The sequence below is a fragment of the Oryctolagus cuniculus genome, chromosome 15 (genome assembly GCF_964237555.1).
Source record: "Oryctolagus cuniculus chromosome 15, mOryCun1.1, whole genome shotgun sequence".
Taxonomy (NCBI): Eukaryota; Metazoa; Chordata; class Mammalia; order Lagomorpha; family Leporidae; genus Oryctolagus; species Oryctolagus cuniculus.
Window position 1 is genome coordinate 48,822,377 of NC_091446.1, and position 11,723 is coordinate 48,834,099.

Sequence of the window (11,723 nt, forward strand, 5' to 3'; positions counted from 1 at the left end):
TTGAAGATCTTTCATAAATCACATGAATACATTCCTGAAATGTAGTTATATAATCCTCCAGAAGTGAAAGACTGTTGCACTCACTGGCTACATAAAAATAATGTCATTATCAAGAAATTAAATTTAAAAGATCAAGCTAACAAAAATTTCCTGAGAATCTTTTATTTTCTGCAGTATTAAGGTTAAGATAGACACACATATATTCCTTGGCTGTAGTTTAACAACTTCAAATGATTATTGTTGTTTCTCTATATCCTTTTGTTTTTCCTATTTTTTGTGGTAGAAGCTTGGATATTTGGGAGAGTTCAGTTTAGCTTGTTTCAGACATACTGCAGAAAATACAATCAAAGAAAGACTTTTGGTTTCCATGTTGTATGTTTTATCTCCACCCCGATATAAACTGGACAATAAGCAAAGAAAAAAAAGTCAAATCCAAGAGAAGGACTGGATTCATTACTTACTTAATGTAGGTCCCTTTGGGTCCAATATCCTCATTTCACAGATGATAAAACACTCTCTCAGAATATGCAAAAGTAGGGGCCAGCACTGTGGCATACCAGGTTAAGCCTCTGCCTGAAGTTCCATCATCCCATATGGGCACTTGTTCAAGTCCCGGCTGCTCCACTTCCAGTCAGCTCACTCCTAATGGCCTGGGGAAGCAGTGGAAGATAGTCCAAGTGCTTGGGCCCCAGCATCCACGTGAGAAATGGAAGAAGCTCCTGGCACCTGGCTTCAGATTATCCCTTACTGGAGTTCGCGGTTTGAGTCCCAGCTCCTCTGCCTCTAATCCATCTTCCTGCTGTACTGCACAGGGAGACAGCAGGTGATGGTACTTGGGTTCCTGCTACCCATGTGGGAGACCTGAATTGAGCTCTAAACTCTTGAGTTTGGCCTGTGCCAATCCTGGTTATTGCAGGCATTTGGGGAATGAGCCAGGGGATGGTGGATCTGGATTCATTCTCTCTCTCTCTCTCTCTCTCTCCCCCCCAATAAAATGAAAATATATTAATAAATTTCTTTTAAAGGCTGAGCAGGATCTAGTGAGACAAAAGAAGCTCCTGGCACCTGGCTTCAGATCAGCTCAGCTCTGGCCATTGCAGCCAATTAAGGAGTGAATCAGCAAATGAAGACCACTCTCTGTCACTTTGTCTCTCTATCTGTAACTCTGCCTTTCAAATAAATAAATATTTAAATAAACAAATCTTTAAAAATATATATACAAAAGAAGTAGTGGCAGAAAATGGGAGTATAGCTAATTCTACATAACAAATTTGTTATCTAGAATCTAGATCTATGCTCTAACTTCTATGTCACACAGAGCTTAGAAGAAAGCATATGCAGATCATTTCTAACAGCTCCACAAAGCCCAGATAACCTATATATAAACACAGACATACACAGAGTTCATTTTTAACCAATACAAAAATGAAACAGTGTAAGGAAAATCACATCCAAATATACACTGTATGATATAAGTAATTACTACTGCAAGAGGAGCACAGACTGGAATATTTGAACGTTTCTTTTTTATTTTTTGTATTTTTATTTTATTTTATTTTTTGGACAGGCAGAGTGGACAGTGAGAGAGAAAGAGAAAGAGAGAAAGGTCTTCCTTTTTTTTTCTGTTGGTTCACCCCCCAATGGCTGCTGCAGCCGGTGCGCTGCGGCTGGCGCACCATGCTGATCCAAAGCCAGGAGCCAGGTGCTTCTCCTGGTCTCCCACATGGGCGCAGGACCCAAGGACTTGGGCCATCCTCCACTGTACTCCCAGGCCACAGCAGAGAGCTGGACTGGAAGAGGAGCAACTGGGACAGAATCCGGCACCCTGACCAGGACTAGAACCCCGTGTGCCGGCGCCGCAGGCAGAGGCGTGCTGGCGTGCAGGTGGAGGATTAGCCTATTGAGCCACTACGCTGGCCTTTGCATGTTTCTTTTTTTTTTTTTTTTTTTTTTACAGAAGATCAGTTTAGTGTACATTAAGTAAAGATTTCAGTCGTTTGCACCCCCATAGAAACACAAAGTGAAATATACTGTTTGAGTACTCGTTATAGCATTAAGCCTCAGTGTACAGCACGTTAAGGACCGAGATCCTACATGAGGAGTAAGTGCACAGTGACTCCTGTTGTTGACTTTACCAATTGACACTCCTGTTTATGGCATCAGTAATCTCCCTATGCACCAGTTATGAGTTTCCAAGGCTATGGAAAGAGGTAGATTTCACTGGGATTAAACATGACAATAGGTCTGATCTGATTTCATCATCATTTAAAAAAATCATCTATTACTTTTCACTTTATGTTTCTGTGTGGGAGCAAACTGTTGAAATCTTTACTTAATGTATGCTAAACTGATCTTCTGTATATAAAGAGAATCGAAAATGAATCATGATGTGAATGGAAGGGGAGAGGGAGTGGGAAAGGGGAGGGTTGCGTGTGGGAGGGACGTTATGGGGGGGAAGCCATTGTAATCCATAAGCTGTACTTTGGAAATTTATATTCATTAAATAAAAGTTAAAAAAAAAAAGAGGTAGATTTCAATAGTCATGTTATAGCTATAACAATATACCTATGAGAAATGCTGGGTATTTGCATGTTATCAACATTGAACTCAATAATAACACTTTTTGAAAGAATTTCCTCTGTCATGTTTGGAAGCCCAGTGAGAGACAGAGTCGGGTATGAGTGCTAAGCATAGCTGGCTGTAACGAGAATTTCTGCACTGAGTTAACTTATTGTCATAATCTGTTTGCTAAACTCATTTGCAGTCACCAGCTGTTAAGGGGAGGTTTTTACTTTGCACAATAGGAAACAGGCATCTGGACATCATATTTCTTACAGTTTTTGCAGATATTTGTTATATCCATTTAGAAAGAAGAAAATTAAATTCAGTTTTAGGTACAAAATTATTTTTAAAAATTTATTATGGCTTATATGTATATGTTTACAAATGTTACAGATGACTATATGAATGAAGACATATGCATGTACTTTAATGTTCATTTTAGATGGCTTCATCAGCCCAAAATTAATAACATTTCATTAGTACTATAAAATAACATGTTTTTTAAAAGATGACATTGCTAAATATGAATAAGTCAAAAGGTATAGTCCATTCTTCAATAAAGAATTAATCAGTAATTGTGCTTTTTTAATGATTGAAGGCAAAATCTTTATATCCATTATAGCAACCAAAATATTTTCAGTGGAGCAGACATTATAGTATATCCTTGATATATTTGGAAATGGATGCTAGTATCATTTTAAATCATGTTCTTTCTCAACACTTTGATAATCTAATGTGATAATGTATACTCTTTCACTTTTTAATATAGGTAAAATTGAAGAACAGCATAAGCCTCAGTTGTTGATGTGAACACTACCTGCACTGGTCACTGTTAAATAATCATTTTCACAAATTGTAAACATAAAGGAATTACTCTGGCTGTTATTGGTTCCTTTCAATTCCTTCTTATTTTCCATAAATTTGAGGTTGGATAAAAGCACATATCCTCTAACTATGTGAGGTGTTATTAATTCAAACACATTGCCAATCAAACATTTTAAAAGTGAGAGCCATTAGCAGAAAAGAATGGCCAAGGAATACAGGTTCTAAATACAATAACTTAGTCTTTTAAGCAGATATTCATATTAAAATAAGACCATTCAGCTGGGCCCTGATCCAATATGTTTGGTGTGTTTAAAAAAGAAAAAAAAAAAATTGGATAGAGAGTCACAGACAGCGGGCAAATGAAGAGGAGTTACAGGGAGAATGACACATGAAGATGAAAGCAGACACTAGAACTGGGTTGCCACAAACCAAGTAATATCTAGTACTGCTGAAAGTTTTAAGAAGCAAAGGAGGATCCTTCCTTATAGGTTTTAGAGGGAGCAGGGACCTTTGATCCCTAAATTTCACATTTTCATCCTCAATCATTGCGAGACAATGGTTTTTGGATGTTTTACATCATTTACTTTGTGGTTAATTGTTACTGCAGCCATAGGAAATAAGTAAACCTTTCTTCCTTTATTGTTCTCTTTATGTCTGTGTTGATGAGGAGAGGAACAACATTCTCTTTTGATACTCTGATACTGTAGAATTCACTCTTTGGAAGCATGTTTGTCCAATACTTTGAAAGTTACTGACACCTCTATTTCATCTCCTTACACTTACAGAAATGTACTCAGGAGAAATGAAAACATGTTTCCACATGAGACTTGTAAAAGAACATCATAGTAATGTACATAAAGAAGCTAAAAACTAGGAAGGTCCAAATGCTGATTAACATGTAAATAAAAGAACTGTAGTGATTTGAAATAATGAAATAAAATGCAATGAAATGGAGTGAACCAAGATACAGAAAACAACACAGTAAATCTCAAACTGATTAAATGAAACACAAGAAATAAGTCTACAATAGAGTACACATTATACAATTTCATTTACATTGAATTCTAGGAAACGCAAACAAACATAGGTTGACAGCAAGTAAATCAATAGTTTCCTGGGAATGAAGTAAGGGACTGGAGGGAGGGATTACAAGATAATGTGACAAAAAACATGTCCATAGATTTGATCACGGGGATTATTTAATGTGTACACAAATATTATTATTAATCATACTTGGAAAATATATAGAGAATTGTATCTCAATAAAGTTGCAAAATATTGACAGGATTCATACAACTGGAAGAACACATTTTGGCAAAAGTGATTACTGATTAGAAGGTGGAAATTGAAACCATGAAGAACTCATAATTGAGTCCTAATTGTGCCTTGTTTCAATTATTTGAGAAGAAGCACAGCGTATTACTTAAACACACTATGTTTCAGAAAAGTAGATAATTATCCAATCTCAAAAATTATTGTAGGGATATTTGACTTTAAAAAATCACGAATAGCTGAGACAAGGACTGTTGAGGAACAAGTCTTATGCACACACACACACACACACACACACATACATACTACTTGTTAAACTCTATACTTAGTGTGCGGTTAATCTTAAGCATATAGTTAATTGAAAAATAGATTTTTGTAAAAAATTAAGAATGGGAATAGGAGAGAGAAGAGGAAGAAAGGTGGGAGTGTGGATGGGAGGGACTGTAGGGTGAAAAGAATCACTATGTTCATAAATTTAAATTTATGAAATGCATGAAGTTTGTATGCTTTAAATAAAAGGTCTCTGGGGAAAATGTCATGAATATAAACTCAGGTAAATGGACTTAGGAGATTATACTTCTAAAGTAGACTATTTTTCAGAAAAGTTTTTGAGCTCCACAGCAAAATTAAACTGAGAATATAGGGAGATAATATTGTTTTCTTTCCAAAAATAAAAATATAACAAGCTTTTGAAACCATCTACATTCACCTGATTCCCTCTATTGTTTATTGTACTTTCTTTCCCAGTCTTTTTCTCCATCACAAACTCCTCACAATTCTTGTTTTTTTAAGTCTTCATATACACGAGTACTTTTTAAAGTTCATGGAAGTGATATTAAAAGACCATACACATTTGCCGTGAATTCTCTGAAGAACCCCATATATAATACTTCAATATTTTAGTATTTCTAATCTTGTCCTTCCTCTTACCTCAGCCATTTATCCCCATAATCATACCATTTTTATTGGGCAGAACAAATTATTCTGTGATAATAAGATTAACAAAACCTCTTGTCAGATAACACAACAAAAGATTATTTCTTGTCATAAAATCTCTAAATCTAAAATTCTGGAGGGAAGCTTTCTATGTGTGTAGATCAACGTTCTAGGCCACTTCATGTTGTACCAAATATTTTCCAACATAACACTTCCGGTTTTGGGATGTCAAGGGAAAAGAGCATGGAGAATTGGTTTACAGTTGTTTTACCCATAAGTCATAAAACTGCTCTCACTTCTCCAGCCACAGCAAATTGCATGGCCTCAAATGAGGCATTTTCTTAATCCTAATATTTTATTCTTATATATAATACTCTTATATCTATATAAGAATAGATATAATATTCTTAATCCTAATATTTTCTTGATATAAACCATAATCACATTAAATCCAATTCTTACATCCCTTTGCATCTGCACCAAAAAAAGAGAACACAGAAAATAGGTCTAATAATAAATGCAATGTTATGAACTTGTAACAAGCCCTTCATACCAATTGTCAATCTAACTACATTTTCATAGTTCAATGATTTTTTTCATTTTATTTTATTTTATTTTGCTTGAAATATTAATCTTGAGTTATCAATATCATAATGTGAGGAATTCATACAATGATCTTAAAATGGGGAAAGAAGGGCCTCTTGTAATTTACATAATATGATTTAATGAAACAATATTTATAACTATATACCAATGATACAATACCCACAGTATTTTTATACTCTAACTTCCAAAATAAGAGAAAATGAAATCGTTTTCTTTCTGGGTCTGTCTTATTTAACTTAGCATAATGATCTCCAGCACAATCCATTTTGATGGAAATGTCAGGATTACATTCTTCTTTATGGCTGAGTAGTATGCCATCATAGGTACTCATACTACATTTTCTTTATCCGATCATCAGTTGATGGACATCAGGGTTACTCCATCTATTTACTACTGTGAACTGAGCTGCTATATACATGGGAGTCCAGGGAACTCTCTCATATTTTGATTTCATTTCCTTTGGGTATATTCTCAGAAGTGGATTAGCTGGGTCATATGTGAGATCTATTTTTAGTTTTCTGATGAATCTTAATACTGTTTTCTATAATTATTTTACCAGTCTGTATTCACACTGACAATGTATTAGAGTACCTTCTTCTCTATTACCTCAAAAGCATGTTATTTTTTGATGTTTGGATGATAGCCATTCTGACTGCAGTAAAGTGAAACTACATTGTGGTTTTTATTTGCTTTTCTCTGATGGCCATTGATCCTGAGCATTTTTTCATATGCCTGTTGGCCATTTGTCTTTCATCCTTTGAAAAATGCCTATTAAAATCTTTTGGGCATTTCTTAATTGGATTATTTTATTGTTACTGAGTTTCTTGAGCTCCTTATATATTCTAGATGTTAGTTCATTATCAGATGTGTAGTTCTAAAATATTTTCTCCTCATCTGTTGGGTGTTCTTCACTTGGTTGAATGTTTCTTTTGTTGTGCAGAAGCGTCTTAGTTTGATATAATCCCATATGTCTACTTTGCTTTCTTTGCCTGTGCTTTTGAGATCTTACCCAAGAAGTCTTTGCCTATGCCAATATCTTGCAGTGTTTCCCCTATGTTTTCTTCTAGTCGGTTGATAGTTTCTAGTTTTAAATTTAGACAATAGATACATCTTAAATTGATTTTTGGACAGAGTATTATGCATGGGTCTTATTTCAAACTTTTACATATGGAAATCCAATTTGCCCAATATCATTTGTTGAAGAGATTGTCCTTTCTCCAGGGAGTGATTTTAGCCCACTGGTCAAATATCTGTTGATTGTAGATATGTGTGTTAATTTCTGGAATTTCTATTCTGTTCCATTGGTCCAAATGTTTATTATTATTCTAACACTAGTCCAATTTAAATATAAATGTCTTCTAGTATGTCTTGAAGTCTGCTATTGTGATGCCCCTGGTTTTGTGTTTATTTTTAAGATTACTTTGGCCATTTGTGATCTTCTGTGATTCCATATAAATTTTCAGATTACTTTTGTAGTTCTGTGATGAATGTATTTGTAATCTTCACTGGAGTTGCCCTTAATCTGCAAAACACTTTGAGTATTGTATTACTGACATTTTGATTATAGTAATTCTTCCAATCAATGAACATGAAAGCTTTTTTCCATTTCTTTTTTTGTGTCATCTTCTATACTTTTATTAATGTTTGGTGTTTTTCATTGTAGAGATCTTTCACAGTGTTGGTTAAATTTATCCCAGGGTATTTAAAAATTTTTGTTGCTACTGTGAATGGGACTGACTTTATAAGTTCTTTCTCAGCCAGGATATTATTGGAGTATAAGAATGTTATTGATTTGGTGTGTTGATTTTGTAACCTGCAATTTTTCTGAATTCTCTTATCAATTTTAATGGTCTCTTAGTGGAGTCTTTTGGTTCTCTTATATAAAGGAACATGTTATCTGAAAAGAGGGATAATTTAACTTCCTCTCTCCAATTTGTCTCCCTTTGATTTCTTTTTCTTGTCTAATGGCTCTAAAACTTTCAGAACTACATTGAATAATAGTGATAAGAGTGGGCATCCTTGTCTGGTTTCAGACCTTAGTGGAAATGCTTCCAGCTTTTCCCCATTCAATCTGAAGCTGACTGTAGGTTTGTCATACATTGCCTTGAATGTGTTATGTTCCCATTTTTGTAAGGTTTTTGCCATGAAAGGATGCTGTCTTTTATCAAATGCTTTCTATGTATCTATTGAGATAATCATATGGCTTTTAGTCCTCATTTTATTGATTAGATGTATCACATTTATTGATCTACATATGTTGAATCATTTGCTTATATTGAACTATTTATCACTGGACAAATTTCACTAGGTCATGGTGAAGATAATTTTAATATGGTGTTCAATGATTCTTTCTTTTTAAAGAATTATTTTATTTATTTGAAATACTTACAGAGAGAGGTAGAGTCAGTGAGAGAGGTCTTCCATTCCGGTGGTTCACTCCCCAAATGACCACAATGGCCAGAGCTGAGCCAATCTGAAGCCAGGAGCCAGGAGCTTCTTTCAGGTCTCCCGAAAGTGTACAGGGGCCCAAGGACTTGGGCAATATTCCACTGCTTTCCTAGGCCATAGCACAGAGCTGGATCAGAGAAGGAGAGCCAGATCTAGAACTGGCACCCATATGGGATGCTGGTGCTGCAGACTGGGGCTTTAACCCACTGCTCCACAGCACTGGCCTCTCACTGATTTTTAATTCTCCTTGACAACACCTTGAGATCTTCTCTCTTCTCAGACCTCCAGGACATCCAATCGATTATCATGCTCCGAAGACAAAATATCCATTCCCCTAGAAAATATGTATTTCTTTTCCTTTTTTTTTTTTATAAAAGCACAATACAAATAACTTAATTATGTAAAAAAGCAGGCGAGGTTTTTCCACACACAAATGAAAAACATTACAAAAGATGTTCCATTAGCATCTACCACATTTCTCTCATTTTCCTCATTAACCTATCAGAAGATTCTCTCTAATTGAGTTTTCCTCCTAGCTCTCATCTTTTATAGTCCTCTTGTTTATTATGCTGTTTTCTTTCTATGCTCACCACCTTGCTGATAATCTCTACTTTTTATCTGCAAATATAGATACACTAAACCATTCAAAATATATTGTTCCAATCTGAACCTTATCTCTGATTTCCAGATTTAGGATTACCTACTGCACTTAAATTCCATAAGCTTTGATTATCTGTTGATTAGAAAAGCACAGTTACAGAGAGAGACAGAAAGAGAAGAGATATATATATAGAGAGAGATTTGAACTATTTTCGATCTGCTGGTTCACTCCCCAAATGGCCTCAACAACAAGGGTCAGTGGCCAGGATGAAGCCAGATGCCTAGAACTTTATCCAGGTCTCCACATGGGTCCAAGGGCCCAAGTAGATGGACCATCTTCAGATACTTTGCTAGGAGCATTTTCAGACGGCTGGATCAGAAGTGGAACAACCTGGATCCAAACATGTGCTAACATGAGATGCCGCAAAAATCTCAAGTGGCAGTTTATTCCACTTCACCATAACACTGGCCCCTGCACTTGAATTTCTAATTGTCATTGCAAACTTATTTAGGTCCAAAACTGAACTCCTGATAACTCCTGATATCTAGACGTGATCTTTGGCCAAAATCATTATTCTATAGCTCAACAGGAAATAACTCTATCTTTCCAGTTCCTAGGGAAAAAAAAAATTGGTGTCGACTTTGACATATCACTGTCTCTACCATGCCACAACCAATAAATAAACAATTCTTATGAGTGCTATCTTCAACCAACAGCCAGAATTTGCCCACTTATTACCATCTGTACCAAAACTACCCTAATCTAAGCCATAATCATCCTTCAAGTGTATAAATGTCATAACCTCCTTTACCTGTTTCAACCTTATTATCCTATAATCTACTCTCTATACAGATGCAAAGCAATCTTCATGAAATGTAACCAGATGATGTTACTCAAATCACTCTGGTGGCACATTTCTCTATCACAGTAATAACCAAAGTCGTTAAAATGACAAATGAAGCTCCATACAATCTAGCTTCATGTTATTTCTCCTCCCATTTATAATTCTGCTTTAGTCACACTGGCTTTCACATTCTTTTCAAACACACTAAGGTCTCTTTCATAGAGTCCTTTATAAATTCCATAGATTTATACATATTCACATGGCTCAGTTTCAGGTCTTTTTTCTAATGCTCACTGCAGCATTCTCTGCCTCTAAGTACTTTTCTAACCACAGTACATCTAAGATAATCCCGCTGTAACCACTGGTATTCCTTTTTCCACTGCCATGATGTAACTGTATCAATAGCATTTTGATGCTATTATTTATTAGTTTACATTAATGTTTGAACAGAAAGGTAATCACCACTATCCTAGAAAAGCAGGGAAGAAATTCTGAACACAGGTTCAGAGTTAATGAGTTCAGGTTAATGAGCACTTGATATTAGGAAATGTATGAGAAAGGAAAAAAAATAACTGCAGAACATTAAAAAAAATCTGAAAAGATGTTTTGACTTGATACTTATCTGCTGGAATTCATTTTTTAAAGTTGCAAATCATATATTTAAAAAATTAGATCCTAAAAGCCAATACTATAGAGCACTAGCCCATAAAGCTTATTCTTACAGTTACCTCCATTTCCCAGTGTTTATTTATGAACAAAAAAATTCTAGAATGGCCTTCTGGTTTTGTAATAAAAGTAATTTGGTGTAAAGAAAAGCTAACATATTATGTATCTGACTTCATTAACAATTCTGAGAGTGGCCTTTCATGTGAATTATTTTTTATAAATTGCAACTAGGAAGACTTCTTGCTATTTGTGCAACTGGCAAGCAATCACATTCTTAAATATTGTACAAATAAACATGGTTGAATATAAAATGCACTTGACATGAATCAAATGTGCCAACAGTTAAGCACAGCTAAGAAGGTCCCCATTCATGCAGTGCAAACTGGCGTAATACTTGGTGGGGAGACCTCACATTCCTCCACACCTGGCTTCTGCTGATGATAATAAGCCAGATTCTCCTCAGCAGGGCTGCTACTTGCCAGGTTGCTAGAAATACAATTTTATAATGAGTACATTTATCGTAGGGGTTTCTGAAAGTACCTCAATGTGCTTTCTACCTTTCCTTGTTACTTGGCATCACTACAATGTTTCTTCCAAGAAGAAATCTAATTCCTAGATTGTATCAATGAGATAAAAAAGGGCAAATTTCACAGAAATTAGGAATAGCTTCATTAAAAGTGATGAGGAGAGAATGTTAAATTCTGGTGGCAAAATCTTAAATATCAATGTATGTCATGTGGATCACAGTGGTCAAAAGGAAAAAATCATTTCCTGTCTGTTACCCCTCATACATTCTCAGAATTTTGGGGACAATTCCACTAAAAAGTTAATTCTTTGCAGTGTAATCATCCATTCAGAGCCTAAAATGTCACTATCAATTGCAACAGATTTGCAAGAGTAACTAAATGTTTACATTTCAGTAAGAAGATTCAAAAGACAGACTGGCATTGTGATGTAGTGGGT